The 17,276-nt window shown below is 48.5% G+C and overlaps 1 protein-coding gene across 4 annotated transcripts in view; it reads left to right on the forward strand.

Annotated features, from left to right (window-relative positions):
* The first annotated feature begins 1,807 nt into the window (after positions 1 to 1,807).
* NCOA1 (nuclear receptor coactivator 1) overlaps positions 1,808 to 17,276 on the forward strand; it is a 206,760-nt gene continuing 191,291 nt past the window's right edge. For all 4 annotated transcript variants that reach the window (XM_054179758.1, XM_054179760.1, XM_054179762.1 and 1 more), the window contains exon 1: positions 1,808 to 2,116. The gene's annotated coding sequence lies outside the window, so the exon portion shown is untranslated. The remainder of the gene's footprint in view (positions 2,117 to 17,276) is intronic.

Genomic DNA, 17,276 nt, shown 5'->3' on the forward strand with positions numbered 1-17,276 from the left:
CACTGCTGTCATGAAGTGAACAGGACCAGAAGGAATCTATTAGCACTTCCACCTAGATGTGTTGCAACGAAGGGTCATGCAGCAGCATGCAGAGGCTGTTAATGTTGCCTCAGCCCCTAAAAAGAATGCAATTAAAGGAGAATCAGAAGCATTCCTTCATTGCCTCGTGGATGAAGTGAGTTTTGCAGCAGAGGATTTGTCATGAGTGCACAATCTCAGGTTGCTCCTCTCATCTATTTTGTTTCTCTGCTGCTTCCCCTCTTATTTCAATGCTTTCATTCACTTGCACAGGCCTGAAATTCTTCTAAAATATATTTTACTAAAGTTTACCACTTACTTGGTTGAAGACAGACAAAACATGCTTGACTTTATATACAAATGCACTTACAACTAACCAGGTTGCAGTGAATACAAATTAGCCCAGGAAAAGTCTTATTGATCCCAAAATGACAACTAAAAATCCAGCAGTCAATATCCCCTAACCCTTTATCAGGCTTAACTCAAGCTTATTCTGCTCATTCCCTTCCTGGGTGCTCCAGAGATAAGAAGGCAGTTAGGAAATACAGATGCATGGGCTTTTTCTTGGAAGCAGAGAACCTCAGAGGTAACTGTATGGACTCCCAAGAAAGATGTAAGCTTATGAGGAAGACAAAAATCCATATCAGAACACCACGTGGGCGACCTGAGTAGTTTTGTGATGTTGGTTGTTTGGCCCCTTTTAAGGCAAATTTGTTTTCCTATAGCACAGGCACTCTCAAGCCCCCTGAGGAATAAAAAGCTCCCAGGGAGGAAAACCAGCCACCTGAATCTCTGGTTTATTTTAACTATTCAACCCACTGAGGTGCTTTGCCTCATGACACATGAGGTGTTTGGGGATTTTCGAGTTCCACAGAGAGGATGAATAATGTAACCAGATACAGCCTGAATGTGATAAAATAGTTGACAGAGCAGTCGTGATTGTTTTGTGTGCAACAGCTTTGTGTCAAATAGCCAAAAATGACAGTGAGGAGACCGAACGGTGGGTCGAGGTCTGCCTGGGACCATCTATCACGCCATACTCCTTCCTGAGCTTCGTCTTGGTGTTCCCGGCTGATCCAAGGCACATTTCAGCCCTTTTAATGACTAGATGGAGAACAATGCTAAAGCAAGATGAAGGCCCTTAAGTCTTGAAGTCTTGCTGCGGAAGGTGACTGGGAAGCAAAACCAGACAGGTAACTTCCAGCAGAGAATGCCTCGGTGACAGCAGCTTCTGCGAGGTCAGCAGGACGAGAACATCCCAGTGCGGACCTCTTCACGTTGGGGTATGTACCTAGGGCAGTTCTCTGTATCTGGGGGGACAGGTCAGGCTTCATGAGCCCAGCCTGAGTGAGGCAGCCGGGAAAGGCTGCACCGTGCTTCAAGCTAGGGAGTTGTGCGGGGTGGGGAGGACAAGGCCGAGTCGGACATGGCTGATGGCGCCAAAGGGGTCCCGGGCAGGCGAGGCAGAGCCCCCTCCCCGGGCTCGTGGGTTCCGGAGCCTTCCCAGGCCGCGGCGGGCAGGCCCCGGCCTCCCGCTCTGTGCCACCAAGATGGCGCCCGCCCCCCCCTGCCCCTTCCCGGGGGTGGTGGCGGCGGCGGCGGCGACGAAGGGGCCGCGGCCTCGCCAACGCCTCCACCCGGGCCGGGCCGGGCCGCGGCGCAGCGAGAGGCCGTGGTGGGGGGGGGAGGAAGATGGCGGCCGGCAGCAACTGAGGGAGGAGGAGGAGGGATCCGGGCCGGGCCGCGGTGGCCTCCTCCGACACCGCCCCCCTCGTCCTCCGTGCCCAGCTCCGCCCCGTCCCGCCGGGAGGGAGAGCGGCGAGCGAGCCGGAGCCCCGCAGCCGCGCCGCGCCGCCTAGGCAAGGGGCCCCGGCTGCCCGGGAGCCCCGCAACGGGAACCGGGGCCCCAAGCAGCACCAGCCACCACCGCTCCGGTCAGCCGGGATCGAGGAGGGGGCTGCTGCAAGCCGGCAGCAGCCCCCCACCCCGGGGCCGCCCCCGCCGCCTGGCCGGGGGAGTCGCTGTCGCGTTGCCCGTTGAGCTCCGCGGCCTCAGCCCCGGCTGGGGGAGGCGGCTGTCACCCAGGCAGCAGCGGCAGGTGAGTGGCGCCCGGCCGCGCCGCAGCTGGCGGCGGGAGGGAGGGAGAGAGGGAGGGCGGGCAGGCGACGTGGGGGGAAGGCCGGCCGTGGTGCCCCGCCGCGCGGGGCGGGGGTGTGTCTGCTCCCGCCGCCCGCCGCAGACCCCGGCCTGCGGGGAGGCGCAGCTGTCACGGCGGCGGTGTGAGAGGGGGGGACGGACGGGGACGGAGGACGGCCCGGCCCCCAGCCCCGGGCTGCCATGGCGGCGGGCGGAGCGCGGAGGGGCGCCGCGGCCTCCCCTCGCCTGCCCTCCCTCCTTCCTTCCCCCGCGGGGGGCTGAGGAGGGCCGCCCCGGGGGGACCCAGCGCGGCGGAGCCCCTCCCGCCTCGGGCGGTTAAATCCTACTTCTCCTCTTCCTAAATACTCCCCCCTCATTATTATTAATTTAAAGTTGATTTTAAAAGTGAAAAAACAGTTTTCCTCCTCACAAGCCAGTCCCCGTCCGTGCTCCCCTCCAGCCCCTTCCCGGCTGGAAGATGGCTGAGGGGACATCCGCGGACCACCCCCCTACCTCGGGCAGGGAAGACGCTCCGTTTTAGTGGCGTTTTAGGTGACAGCTCTTTGTCTGCGTGTGGCATCATGTGTTCCCCCACCCATGTATATGTGTCTATGTCCCCCCCCGCCCTCCTCCCAAACATGCCTCCCAAACCCAGCGGGGAGATTCTGGCTGTCAGCAGGGGCAAGTAAGTTCAGCGCTAAGGCAAGCAGTTGGCAGGTCAGGGACAGCTGGAGGTGGCCATGAGGTACCAACTGGGGTTTAGGGCCACCGGAGTTGGGTTGTCAAGGCAAGGTGTGTGGGGAAGGAGGCACCTCAGGGGGGTGTCTGGGGGCTCCCAGGTTTGGAGGGGGTCTTTGAGGGGGCTGGCAGCGAAGCTGGTGTCCACCTTCTTGTTCCTGGCACAGTGCTTTCCCCAAATTTGCTTCTTTTCTCTCTTAGAGACACGGACCAGCAGCAGATTGCAAATAGTCCTGAATACCTGACGGTGCATATGCAAGTGGTAGCCCTGGTTTGTGCAGCGGGGGGGCTGTGGCTGCTGAAAGATGACATTTAGTGGTAGAAAAATCTGTTGCGGAAAAGCTGTTTCCTTCCGATGTAGGTTGCTAGATACTCTCAAGCCCTCCAGTTTCCTAGGTGCATTTTGACCTTTTGGTGGCTGAGAACTGGATCATGCATGTTGGGTAGCAATTTCCCTTTCTTTTTTCTTTCTTTCTCCCCTTCCTTCCCCCCTCCCCCCAACTTAAAGAGCATGTTGCAAAGGTGGGAAGGTGTGGAGCACCATTTGGGGTTGTTACTTGCTTTTGCTTCGTCAGCCTACGGTAGATACCAGTTTTCACTCCCCAAATACAGCATAGCCAAAAAACCCCAAACAAACACAAACCAAAACCAACCCCCCCCCGCCCCAAAAACAAAACAAAACAAACCCAAACACCAAAAAAATCAAATAAAAAACCAACCAAAAGACAAACAGAAAGAAAAATAGGGAAAAAAAAGGGGGGAAAAAAGAGTGACACAGCAAAGTATATTAAAACTAGGAGGTTTGGACTCATGTGGGTGGTGCTTTTCTCTCTGTCTCATGGTCTTGGTGTTGCTGAAAAAAATAACCACTCTGTTTGTGTGGGCTAGGAAGATACACATATGTGTGTAAAATTTGCTTGTGTGCATGTATCTACAAAGGGAGTAGTATACCTGGGGAGTTCTAGTAGTAAGATCGTTAATTTATGTGATGATAAACTTGTTTGCTCTTCTGGAAACGGGTGGTCCTGTTGCAGAGGAACATGAGGTTGTGAGAGGTTGCTATCTGACTATGAAACATTTTAGCAAAGGTGTGGATGTCTTTTCTGAACTCCTCAGTGGCCATCAGCTTTCTTGGACAAGAGAAAGTAACAAGTGTATACTTGTGTGGAAGTATCCATAGTAAGTGGTGCCTCTGTGGCTGTATAGATAGGGCCTCTGGCAGAGAAACATGGTAAAACAATGTGAAGCCAGGGAAGCTTGGTGAGTAGTCTCACATCCACAGCTTTGCAGAGCTGTTTTGTGAAAATGATTAAAGTTCAAGTTGCCACTTCAGGGGACAAACAGCTCTTGATGGTAGATAATAAACAGTAGTAACTTTGGCAGGGCTGCACCTGGCTCCAAGCCGATGGGCATGATGAAATGTTAAATCTCAACTTATTTGCTCAAGATGGGTATCTGTTGTTTGGAACGTGTTGCCAGACAATATGGCAGCCCAAATCCTCGCTTCCAAAATGAATTGGCTTCCTGTGAGGCACTAGGGTTTGGGCTCCTCACAAGGTAGACCCTTTCCTCCTTCTTCAACACGGGCTGAGTTTGGTTTTGAGTGTGCATGTTTTCCCCGAGCCTTTCCCACTGATAACGCTCCCGACACAGGCTCACAACTGCATGACTAATCCATACAATTAGTCATACGCTTCCACTGGAGATTTACTGGGGCAGTGTCACTGTCAGCTTGGGAACATGTGCCCTCCGTTGACTTTGTCTTGGGTCTCTTGCCATGGCTGTTGGGTGGGCTGTTAGAAATATTTGAAGGCTTTAGGATTGTTAGGCTTGCTTAATTATATCCTTAATTGTATCCTGGGCTGCATCAAAAGGTTCAGGGAGGAGATTCTCCTCCTCTACTCTGCTCTTGTGAGACCCCACCTGGAGTACTGTGTCCAGCTCTGGAGCTCTGAGCAAAAGAAGGACATAGAACTGTTAGAGCTACAAAGATGATCAGAGGGCTGGAGCACCTCTCCTGTAAAGACAGGCTGAGAGAGTCAGAGTTGTTCATCCTGGAGAAGAGAAGGCTCCTGGGAGACCTTAGAGCAGCCTTCCTGTATTCGAAGGGGGCCTATAGGATAGCTGGAGAGGGACTTTTTACAAAGACATGTAGTGACAGGGACAAAGGGTAGTGGCTTCAAACTGGAAGCAGCTAGATTTAGATGAGACATTAGGGAGAAATTCTTCCCCATGAGAGTCGTGAAGCCGTGGAGAGGTTGCCCAGAGAAATTATGGAGACTGCAACTCTGGAAGTGTTCAAAGCCAGGTTGGATGGGGCCTTGAGCAATGTAGTGTAGTAGGAGGAGGTGGCCCTGCCCGTGGCAGGGTGGTTGGAATCTTTTAAGATCCTTTCCAATCCAAACCTTTCTACGACATAAGCACATTTTCAAGGAGCAAATCTGCTGGAGATCAGCTTGTTGCTGGCTAATGTGAGGGGGATAGTTTGCATGAGACTTTACAGGGGTTGTCAGAAATGAAGGTGTGAGTGCTACTGCTAAAAATACCCTGTCTCCTGCATAAATAGTTTGCCAGTTGAAAACCAGTATATTCTGTATAAGGAAACTATTTATGTGACGAGTTATTCTTGTTTTGCTCAGTTGACTCTGTTTCTTTGAAGTGTGGTTCTTATCTCCTTGATCAAAGAGGAGGGATAAAAAAAATAAATGTTTTTTAAAGTTAGATTCTCCCTTTAAAGACAGGGTTTTAAGCAGGAAGGGCTTGGACTAACAGGTAAATATTTTAACCAGGTATTCCTGAAAGGCCAGCGTGGTGTGCAACACCCTGTGTAGGATGCGGCCGCTGCTTCTGCAGATGAGCTTTAATTGCTGGCAGCGACAAATAAGCAGTTTTTACTGGTGATTTCATGTTATTTGTGTTGCTGCTGTCTCCAGGAGCCCCACACATGGACTGGGTTTGCAGTGGGGTAGGGGTGATACAAAAATGGAGTAGAATCATAGAATAGTTTCGATTGGAAGAGACCTTAAAGACCACCTGGTTCCAAGCCCTCTGTCATAGGCAGGGACACCTCCAGGTTGCTCAAGGCCCCATCCAACCCAGTTTTGAACAATTCCAGGGTTGCAGCCTTCACAACTTCTCAGGGCAACCTCTTCTAGTGCCTCACCGCTCTGATGGGGAAAGATTTCTTCCTAATGTGAAGAAAATGTGGAAGTGAACTCCCACAAACTTCCAGCCTAAACTTAAAGAGGTAAAGGAACAGAGTTGTGGCAGGGAAGCAGCTGCGTGGTGGCAAGCAGCAGGAGAGTCAGTAGTCACAGCATATTGGCAGCCGGCCTATTGAGGGGTTTTGGGGGATTCTTAGAAACGTTGCAGTGACCCAGTGCTCTCTGGTCTGTGCAGAGGTGGCTGCCTGCTGTCATGCTGCCAATGCCTGCCTGAGCCCTCTGCCTGCCCGCTCCAGTTTGTTGGAGCTGTGGTGGGCCAGGGAGGACTCGCAGGAGAAGCCCGGAGCTTTAACCTCTTCCCTTGACGCAGCAGGATCTGGAGTAGGATGTTTGCCTGTAGCTGCAATATGAAAAATTATGGCTTGCTTGTAAAGGGCTTCAACTCTTTGCATACCGAGCCTTGTACATGTGAGTCAGGGTGATGCAGAACAGGTTTTTACCACGTTGGCAGCAGCGCCATGTAAAGCTGACCATTTGAAACGCTGCGGCTTTGCTGTGGGACAAATTCAAAAGCACTTGGAGGCCTGGTCTGGGTCTCAAGGATGTGTCAGCACCACGCTCTTTACTTGGGCTCCTGTCATTTACAAAGGGAAAAAAACAAACCAAAAAATAAACTGCTGAACTGGTTTGGAGGTTCTTGAAGCCTGAACTAATTTACCTGGCTAGGAATGTAGGTTAGAAACTAGGCTTTGGGCTAGTGCCAGTACGCTCCACAGGGAGAACTCCAGCTAAATAGCTTCTGCACTGATAATCCTGCAATACTCTTCCTACTGTTTCCCCTGAAAAGATAGGTAGGTCCTCATGCTGTTGACCCAATTGACTGGGAAGCAGTTCCAGCACATCTCAGCACAAGGAGCAGCAGGATGTTTCCTTCTGATACTGTTGGGTGAGCGGGGAAATAAACGAGGATGGGGTTTTGTGCGTGCGGCTTGCGGTGAGAATCCTCACCCAAGTGCTCAGGTCCAAGGAACAAGGCTGTGTGGCTTAAACTAGGTAGATTTGTTAAATCTGTGCATAGATATTCTTCAATCTGTTTAAACCTGCTTACTGGTTTATTATGTTTGTAAAGCTGGGACAAGCTATCCTGGCAGTCATGTTCAATGTGTGTCCACCCAGAGATTTGCTTTGATTCAGTGCAGCTGATGCAAGCCGGTGAGTTACAGGAAGGCGATCTAGGAGACAAAAACTGCAGTGAAGATAGAAATTGACACTTTGCTGCCTTGCCTTGGTTAGTGGACTCTATGCTATCCATATTTTGCTCTAAGGGTCTTCTTTAAGCTGATGGGTGGAGGGGCTTTTTGCTGTGTTTGTGTTTTTCTGCAGAGGGAAAAGATCGCAGAACCACAGAGTGTTTGGGGGTTGGAAGGGACCTCTAGAGATCATCCAGTCCAACCTCCCTGCCAAAGCAGATCTTTAAGCTTTACTTCATGTTTGAAACAAGTGTCAGAAATGTCCTGGTCAAGGCTGATCCTGCAACTAGCTATTTTGGAACACAAATTATTAAAATGTCTATTTTGAGCTATTTATGTTTATTTTGAGTTTATTTTTAATTATACACTATGAAGCATGCTAAAACAAGATCAAAAATATTTCTTTGGCTTGATTTCCACCTCCCCCCTCCCCTTCCCCCCCACCCCTTTTTTTTTTTTTTTTCCTCAAATGTGACATCTGAAATCTCAAAGATCTCATTTTTTTGGGGGGTTCCAGAGTCTGAAGACTTTAAAACTGAGGCAGTATGCTTGGCAAGACAAGAAGTAGGCTTGTTTCTTGTAGTCCTGTGATGAAATGATGAATGAGGAACTATTCAAAATCCAAACAAATCAGTAGCTTTCCTGCATATGTGGAATCCAGACCCTGGTAGTGAATGGAGGGGGGGGGGATAAATTTAGATCACAACACTACCCTGGGACTGCATAATACTAAATAGTATCACTCATAGCAAAATGGTGAGATGTGTTAAAGTTGTACCCCTAATGTTTAGGATTTCTGCTGTGTGCAGCACATACTGCCTTTGAAAATAAGGGTTTGGGGAGGGGAGAGAGATTCCAGCCCACATCCAGAAGGTTTTAGAGTAGCGTTTGCAGTTTCAATAATAGCTAGAAAAGTTGGTTTTGTAGTCTTTCAGTGAAACTTCACTGAGAGTTTACCAATGAAAATGAAATAACTTTTTCTATTTTGTTTTTCCTTTTTTTGGTGTAACTCACATATTGAAGGAACAGGAGAGAAAAGCCCTGAGCATTTCAGACTGCTCAGTCAGACCCCGTGTTTTAATTGTACACGAAATCGTGCAGCTTGGGCTTCTGAACTTCACCTAGGACATGGGGCGGTGGGCACAGGCTGCAGCGTAGGAAGTTCCACCTAAACACAAGAAAAAACTTCTTTCCTGTGGGGGGTGCCTGAAGCCAAGACCAGGCTGCCCAGAGACATTGTGGAGTCTCCTTCACTGGAGAGATTCCAAACCCCCCTGGCCATGATCCTGTTCAGCCTGCTTTGGATGATCCTTCTTTATCAGAGGTGTAGCACTAGATGATCTCCAGAGATCCCTTCCAAACCCTACTCTGCTGGGGTTCTGTGTGATGATTTCTTAGGAATACCATCCCTACCTAGCTTCCCTCTCTTTTTCTCTCTCTACAACTACCTGAAGGGTGGTTGTAGCCAGAAGGGGATTGGTCTCTTATCCCAGAAAACCAGCACCAGAACAAGAGGACACAGTCTCAAGCTGTGCCAGGGGAAGTTTAGGCTCAAGGTGAGGAGTTAGTTCTTCACAGAGAGAGTTGTTAGCCATTTGAATGTGCTGCCCAGGGAGGTGGTAGAGTCGCTGTCCTTGGAGGTGTTCAAGAGGGGATTGGATGTGGCGCTTGGTGCCATGGTCTAGTAGTCATGAGGTGTTGGGTGACAGCTTGGACTTGATGATCTTTGAGGTCTTTTCCAACCTTATTGATTCTATGATTCTCTCCCAGAGCCTGTATTTTGCTCTTAATCTGAGACTTTGCATCCAGTTTTATGTGGACATACTTCAGAGATCTTGATTAAGTAGTGAGATGAAGGTTTCAGTGGAAGTGCTTGTCAGACTCTGCCTTTGAAGTTGGGTTTTCTTTTTAAACAAAAGTCTGACTAACCTGAAAAAAAGATTTTGACACGTGCTTGTGACCAGTTATTTTAAACCATACTGGAAAAAACTGTGTGTGAAAATGAACAACTAGCTACAGTTAAACCTGTTGTACTGGGTGTGTAAGCTTGATCCCTCCGTCTTTCATGCCTTTCTTAAAGGCAGTTGCTGACAAGATCAGTTCTGGGTCTTCCCACTGATTCTGTACAGAGCTGGGGGTTGTCTTACCTCCTTCTTTACGAGCAGAGATTTCCAAGCTCGTTTTTAACAGGGAAGCTTGGCAGGATGAGTTCACCAGACTTTGTTCTGTGCTCCAGTTGGAATGGCTGTCAGCTGAAAGGTGAATGTCAGACCAGGGTGGTTTGATGATGGAAGATGCTGTGTTAGGGTTCAAGGAATGCTCACTGGACACATTTATAGTAGAAGGTGTTAGATTGAGCTGCCTCCTTGTGTGACTTGTAAGTTCAAGTTTAATAATGAAACATTGCATGCACAGTGTTGTGAAGGATATGAAACTTCAGCGTTTACGGTGTGCTTCTACCTCAACTTACTGCAACATTGAGCAGGAAGTCCTACTGTGCACAGAAATTAGAGTGAAGCCTAATTTGCTGTTACAGCAGTGCATGTTAGGGGTTGAGGTGGTGGAAAGCAGCTCTGTGGAGAAGGGCCTGGGAGTCATGGTGGACAAACTCCCTGTGAGTTAGCAATGTGCCCATGTGGACCACCAAGACCAGTAGTCTGGGGTGCCTTAAGAAGAGTGTGGCCAGCATGTTGAGGGAGGTTCTTCTCCCCCTATACTCTGCCCTAGTGAGACCACACATGGAGTACTGTGTCCAGTTCTGGACCCCCCAGTTAAAGAGAGCCAAAGAACTACTGGAGAGAGTCCAACAGAGGCTAGGAAGATACTGGGAGAACCAGAGCGTTTCTGTGACAAGGAATGGCTGAGAAACTTGGACCTATTTAGCCTGAAGAAGGGGATCATCTCAATATCTTCTCAATATCTAAGGGCCAGGGGTTGAGGAGATGGGGCCAAACTTTTCAGAGGTGCCCAGTGACAGGATGAGGGGCAACGGGCACAGACTAGAAGACATGGTAGTTCCAACTAACCATGAGGAAAAGTTGCTTTCCTGTGAGGGTAACAGAGCCCCGGACCAAGCTGTCCAGAGAGGCTGTGGAGTTTCTTCTGGAGAGATTCCAAACCCACTTGGACATTGCAGTCCTGGGCAACCTGCTCTGGGTGACCCTGCTTGAGCAGGGAGGCTGGGCTAGATGATCTCCAGAGGTGCCTTCCAACCCCCACCATGATGTGCTGGAATTCTGTGATTCCATTGTATGAGGAGTTAGAATTTCTTGGAACTGATGTGTAAGCCACCCCTGTTGGTGTCTCCAAATGCCATTTTGAGAATCTTGGTTTATGGAATAAGTGAGAGCTGCTGGTGAAGGGTCAGGTAAAACACCTTGTAACAAAAGGGCCCCTTTGACTCACAGGGTAGACTGAAACCAGCTCTGCCTCTTGCTTGCTTTCAAATGAAGTTTATGAAAATCCAGGATTTTAGGCTATGCTTTGTGTTTATAGTGTTTGCAAGCTTTCTTGCTACTCTTTCAGCTGTATCCTATTGTCCCAGCTAATATTTGTCAAAAGAGGCTGTTTTCAAATACAGTCTTAAAAGTCTTCTATGTGAATTTTCCTTTGGTGTCAGAACGAGAGGACACAGTCTCAAGCTGTGCCAGGGGAAGTTTAGGCTGGATGTTAAGAAGAAATTCTTCACAGAAAGAGTGATTTGCCATTGGAATGGACTGCCCAGGGAGGTGGTGGAGTCACTGTCCCTGGAAGTGTTTAAAAAGAGATTGGATGAGGCACTTAGTGCCATGGCTTAGTTGATGAGATGGTGTTGGGTGATAGGTTGGACTTGATGATCTCAAAGGTCTTTTCCAACCTGGTTAATTCTGTGGTTCTGTGAATTGCATGCCCTGCTCCATGTTTTAGTGTAATCAGATTGTTTCCAGTGTGGAATATCCACCAGAGGCATAGTGGACGTGGTCTGATCCCAGCACCCCTGACAGCAAGATTAATAGTTATGTCCTTAACCTTTAAAACAGTTTACCCGGACTTGACGGAGTTGGCCTGAAGCTTGATGTTTTTGAAGATGTAAGGGTGATAATCCCTTTGAAGGCCCAAAATAAATGAAGAAAAGCTTTAATGAATTTAAAAATACCACTGAAAAGAGCATTTGGCCCGATTTTATGCTTTTGTTGTTGTGGGAAACGGAAATGAGATTGTATATACAAAGCTCACTGTATGGAGAATACTTCTGGTAAATATACTTTAATCTAGTTTATGTTTAGAATGCACTGATAATGGAAACAAATACACTACCTAAATTCCATCAATGAAATCTGTGACGTACTGTGATAGTTAGTACAGTTTTCCAACACTGTAGTGGATTAAATCAGTTTTGATACAGCATATGGTTAGAAAGCAGCCCTATGGAAGAGGACTTGGGAGTGCTGCTGGACGAGAAGCTGTACATGAGCAGGCAGTGTGTGCTTGCAGCCCAGAAGGCCAATCACGTCCTGGGCTGCATCAAAAGATTGTGTTGCCAGCAGATCCAGAGAGGTGACCCTGCCACTTTGCTCTGGTGAGACCTCACCCGGAGTACTGTGTCTGGGTCTGGAGCCCTCAATATAGGAAGGACATGGACCTGATAGAGAGGGTCCAGAGGAGGTCCACAAAAATGCTCAGGGGCTTGGAGCACCTCTGCTACACCAACAGGCTGGGGGAGCTGGCGTTGTTCAACCTAGAGAAGAGGCGGCTCCGGGGAGACCTAATAGCAGCCTTCCGGTACCTGAAGGGGACCTACAGGAAGCATGGAGAGAGACTGTTTACAAAGGCCTGAAGTGACAGGACGAGTAGCAATGGCTTCAAACTAGAGAAAGGCAGATTTAGATTGGATGTTAGGAACAAGTTCTCTCCTATGAGGGTGGTGGAACGCTGGAACTGGTTGCCCAGGGAGGTGGTTGGGGCCCCATCCCTGGAGACACTCAAAAGTGAGGCTTGACGGGGCTCTAGGCAGCCAGATCTAGTTGAGGATGTCCCTGCTGACTACAGAGGGGGCTGGATTAGATCACCTTTGGAGGTCACTTCCAACCCAGACAGTTCTGTGATTCTATGATATAGAGGGGAGGTGGGTGGGGAAAAAAAAAGTACAATCTGAAAATACAGCCTAGAACCCAAAGCTGGGAAGTTCCATTCAATCAAAAAGCTGTTTGGTTTGTCAGGCTGCAGGCTCAGAAGTCAGGCAAAGCGGATGCAAGTGCAATTAGAATTCTGTAGCCACATGATGTTTTCCCATAGATGCTCTGACTTAGTCGCTCTACAGGCTGGGCTAACAAAGTGGAACGGATTAAGGCTGCGCAGATGATCGTAAATCTGTTGCTCCATAATTTTTAGTGCTTGATTTTCATATTTTTTTTTTTTAATTTGTTGTTGTTGTTGCAACCTATTTAATTTTCTTCTACTGTTTTGAGAGGCTAAGCTGCTTTATGACGTTGGCTTTTGATACCGACAGAGCATCACACACGTATATTGGCGACGTTTTAGTTCGTTTTCTTTTTAATGTAGTGCCCTCCTTGCAAGACAAAGAAATATTATTCTCATTTTGGGGCTCATATTGTCAGGTGACTAAATCAGAATCCCAGCTTTTGGTTTGCAGGGTGTTAGTGATGGGTAAAAGGTGCTTCAAAGGTAGTTCTCGGGTATCTGGTGCGCTCAGCTGCTCTGGTTGTGTACGTGGATTTGTTAAATTGGGTGCAACTTCCCTTGTGTTTGCCAGCAAACCTGGCTCTAGCAGGCTTTCTGTGTCACTGGCAAGTTGCTCTGCTGACAGGCATCTGATGGCCTCCATTCTTTACAGCATTCTCCTTCTCTGGAGAAATTTAAAACCTGCTTGGGCATGAGCCTGGGCAATCTGCTGTGGGTGATCCTATGTTGTCGAATGGGTTGGACTAGATGATCTCCCTAAGTGCCTTCCAACCCACACCATGCAGGGATACTGTGATTTTAGAGGAAGGAGGATGGAGATGGTGTAAAATGATGTGTGTCCAGTCCTGCTTCTGGATGCTGAGGTGAGCATGGAGGATGGGGGGGCAAAGCTTTTGACGTTTGGTGTTAGGGAGGTGGTGCAGTTGCATGGGTTGGTCAGGCTGGGTGAGCAGGGCTGGGGTGTTCAGAAAGAGAATAAGCTTTTCTCTTTTTTTAATGTCCTAGTTAGTGGAGAGTGCAGTATGTGGGGTGGGGACAGCACTGGGGTTTTCCTTTTGGGGTGCAGAGAGGTTGATGGCCAAGTCCTGCTGGGGAGAAGTGCCACCCAGGAGGAAGGAAGGAAGAGAGAGTCTGGTTTGGGGATTTTTTAGGGGTTTCAGCTGTTGTGTCTGTAGGAAATGAGGCTTCTAGTTTCTCATTGAACTTGATGTTTGGGAAAGCCTCTTAGAAGTCTTTTTGGAACAAACTGGCAACTGCTGCTCGCAACTTTGTTGTGACCTGGTGAAGAGCCTGCTTTAAAAACCAGAGCAGCAAAATAGTGGCGAATAAACAGAGCTGGATTTCTTGGGCAGTGAGAACAGTTTCTTTATAACTTTATATTGTAAATGGTTTGATCAGGTGATGTGTACATATCTTGCTGAAAATGCAGGGGCATGTTGCTGCTGCTGGCCTCCAAAAAACCCCTTCAGCTGTAGCTCCTAAAGTCAGAACAGCCCAGCTTGTCCCTGCAGTGGCTGACTTGCTTCTAGGTGTGCGTGCGTGGTGCTACGTGCGAGGAGAGCTGGATTCCTGGATCCCTGCTCTTGCCACATAATGTATGATTACAGAGATACCGTGGACATCTTGAAAACAGTATTAAATGACTTCTGAAGGCTTTTTAAGGAGGTCTTTTAAAACCAAGGAGCGTGTTTGTACTCTCGGGTTTCCTGCTGGATGCTGGCAAATGCCCACATTCGGTAATTCGTGCTTCTCGTGTGCAACTGGCAAGCTGGAAATAAACTCTTTGGGGTTTGTCAAAACAGTTTAAATGAATCTAGTTAAACAAGATTTCAGTTTCACTGCAGAGGTTTGAAGTGCAAGGGGAAAATACACAGGATGACCATTAAAAATGTAAAAAAACCCCAACAGACCTCCCCTACTACTCCAGTCTTGTGAGACCCAACCTGGAATACTGTGTTCAGCTCTGGAGCACCACACAAGAAGGACATGGACTTGTTAGAGTGGGTCCAGAGGAGGGCCACTAAGATAATCCAGAGGGCTGGAGCACCTTTTCCATGAAGACAGGCTGAGAGAGTTGGGGTTGTTCAGCCTGGAGAAGAGATGGTGCCAGGGAGACATTGTAACAGCCTTCCAGTGTTTGAAGGGGGTCTACAGGATATCTGGAGAGGGCCTTTTTACAAAGCTGTGTAGTGACAGGAGGAGGGGTGTAATGGCTTCAAACTGGAAGGAGCTAGATTTAGATTAGACATTAGGAAGAAATTCTTCCCCATGAGGGTGGTGAAGCACTGGAACAGGTTGCCCAGGGAAGTTGTGGAGGCCACACTGGAAGTGCTCAAAGCCAGGTTGAAAGAGGCTGTGAGAAACCTGGTCTAGAAGGAGGTGCCCCTGTCCATGGCAGGAGGGTTGGAACTAGACGATCTTTAAAGTCTTTTCCAACCCAAACCATTCTAAGATTCTATGAAAATCCCCAGAGACCACCAGCCTGGAAATGCTTTTCTCCCTCTGTGGTGCCCATGGGTGTGCTGACAGGGGAAACTCTGATACTAAGTCTCCAAGAGGCTGCTGCAGTTGGGTGTTGGGCAGCGTAATGCAGGCACGGCTGTTGCACCACTCCAGCTGCCCTCCAAGTCATGTCTGGCTGCATATTTACTCACCTTTGAGAACTCCTGCATGTTGAAACAAAGCCCCTCACTGTCCAGAAACTACCAGTGACATTCTAGAAGTGTAAGCACCATCTCTGGGCGGTAGGAAAGCATTCCCGTTTGACAGATGGGTGCAGGCTTGTCCAGCTTGCCACAGGGAAGTGTGGAGATCCACTATTTCACCCTTGCACTGACATTTACCCTTTGAAAAGTTGGTCCACAGCATTCAGATTTTGGGTTAAATTCCATAAATCCAATATAGCAATATAATTTTAATTTGTTTACTAAGAGAGTTCTTCAGATAGGCCTCCCAAAGTGCGAGGGATAGGAAACAACTGCTACTTGAAGACAGAAGAGCTAAGTTTGGTTCAAGCTGTTTAAAAACCTCCAGTTCTGAGATAAGTGCATATTTTACATCCCAATCAGCAAGTTCTAATGAGATTTAGAGTACTAAATGAGTTCTTTCCTAACCCACAGGATGATGCATGTGTCTCAGTGCAGAGCTATTGTTCTCATCAGCCCTCGCTGGTGAAATAATTTAGGAGATGGTGGTACGCTGCAAACTGGATTTAATCAGCAAGTAGTTTCCACCTTTAGAAGATGACTTAAGTAGATAGAAGGCATTTCTCAATGTCCACAAAGGTTTCTGCACGAGGAAGGTAGCTTTTGTGTTCCTATGAGTGAGAGAGGGCTATCTCCAACTTCAGACACGTGAGCAGGCTGTAGGATTAAGTGTTCTCTGTTGTGATGAGTGGAAGTTACGTCTTCCAAGTGCTGGAAATTTCTAAAAGGCTGTTCTGTTCCTTCATCAGCAGAAGATAATGAAAGAGTACAAACAAGGAAGGGTCATGGTGGAGAATACAAACACAGAGAGTAGAAGTGCTGCTTCTTTCTTGCTGAGCAGTGAAGAGGAGATGATCTTGCAAACGTGCAAGTTCTTGTACCTGAGTTGAGGCAACTGTCTACTATCAATCCTCTCTAGGAGGTGAAGGGATAGAGAGCAGCCCTGCTGGGAAGGACTTGGGGGTGCTGATGGGTGATGGACGTGAGCTGGCAGTGTGTGCTTGCAGCCCAGAAGCTGCTTGTCTCTGGTCTGCATCCAAAGCAGTGTGGCCCAGCAGGTTGAGGGAGGGGATTCTGCCCCTCTGCTCTGCTCTTCTCTGGTGAGACACCCCGCCACCCCCCGCAGTGCTGTGTCCTGCTCTGGGGTCCTCGGTGCAGGAAACACATGGACTGGTTGGAGTGGGTCCAAAAGAGGGACACAAAAATGATCTGAGTGCTGGAGCAACGTTGCTGTAAGGACAGACTGAGAGAGTTGGCAGCCTGGAGAAGAGAAGGCTCCAGGGAAACCTTCTTGTGGCCCTTCAGTATTTAAAGGGGACCCATAAGAAATGTAGGGGCTGACATCTTAGCAGGTCCTGTTGTGACAGGACAAGGGGTGATGGTTTTAAACTAAAAGAGGAAGATTCAGAAGATTCAGACTAGAAATGAGGAAGAAATGTTTTACACTGAGGGTGGTGATACACTGGCTCAGGTTGCCCAGAGAGGTGATAGATGCTCTGACCTTGGAACCCAAGTCAGGCTGGAGGGAGCAACATGCTGTAGTTGAAGCTGCCCCTGCTCACTGTAGGGGGGTTGGACTAGATGACTTTTGAAGGTCCTTTCCCATCCAAATCATTCTGTTATTCTGTGAATATGCCAATAGGATGTTAGTAGATTGATCTATCCATGACAGGATGGTCGTTTGCTTGCAGAGGGGAGTGGAAGTATCAGTCCTTTTGACATATTTAAAGGATTTGATGCTTTTTTCCTTCAGGTGGTGGCAGAGGTTACATTCAGCTGGTTCTTTAAATTCTTATAATATGGTCTTGAGAGCAACAGGGTAACACAGTGTGGCACCTGGGGGAAGGTGCCTCGATGCTTCACAGGGGGATCAGATCACTTGTGTAGAAAGGTCAGGCATCACTGGCTAAACATTTGTGTTGGTAAGATTCCTTGTCTGAGCCTCAAGCTTTCTCCACCCCCCGTTCACAGGGGATTGTCAAAAATGAGTCTGATCTTTCTCCTCTCCTGGAGTCAGTTGTGTTTCCAGAGATTATTATTTGATTTTTTTTTTTCTTCTTGAGTATTGAAACTGAGCTTTGTTT

This window comes from Dryobates pubescens, chromosome 3 (assembly GCF_014839835.1).
Source record: "Dryobates pubescens isolate bDryPub1 chromosome 3, bDryPub1.pri, whole genome shotgun sequence".
Classification (NCBI taxonomy): Eukaryota; Metazoa; Chordata; class Aves; order Piciformes; family Picidae; genus Dryobates; species Dryobates pubescens.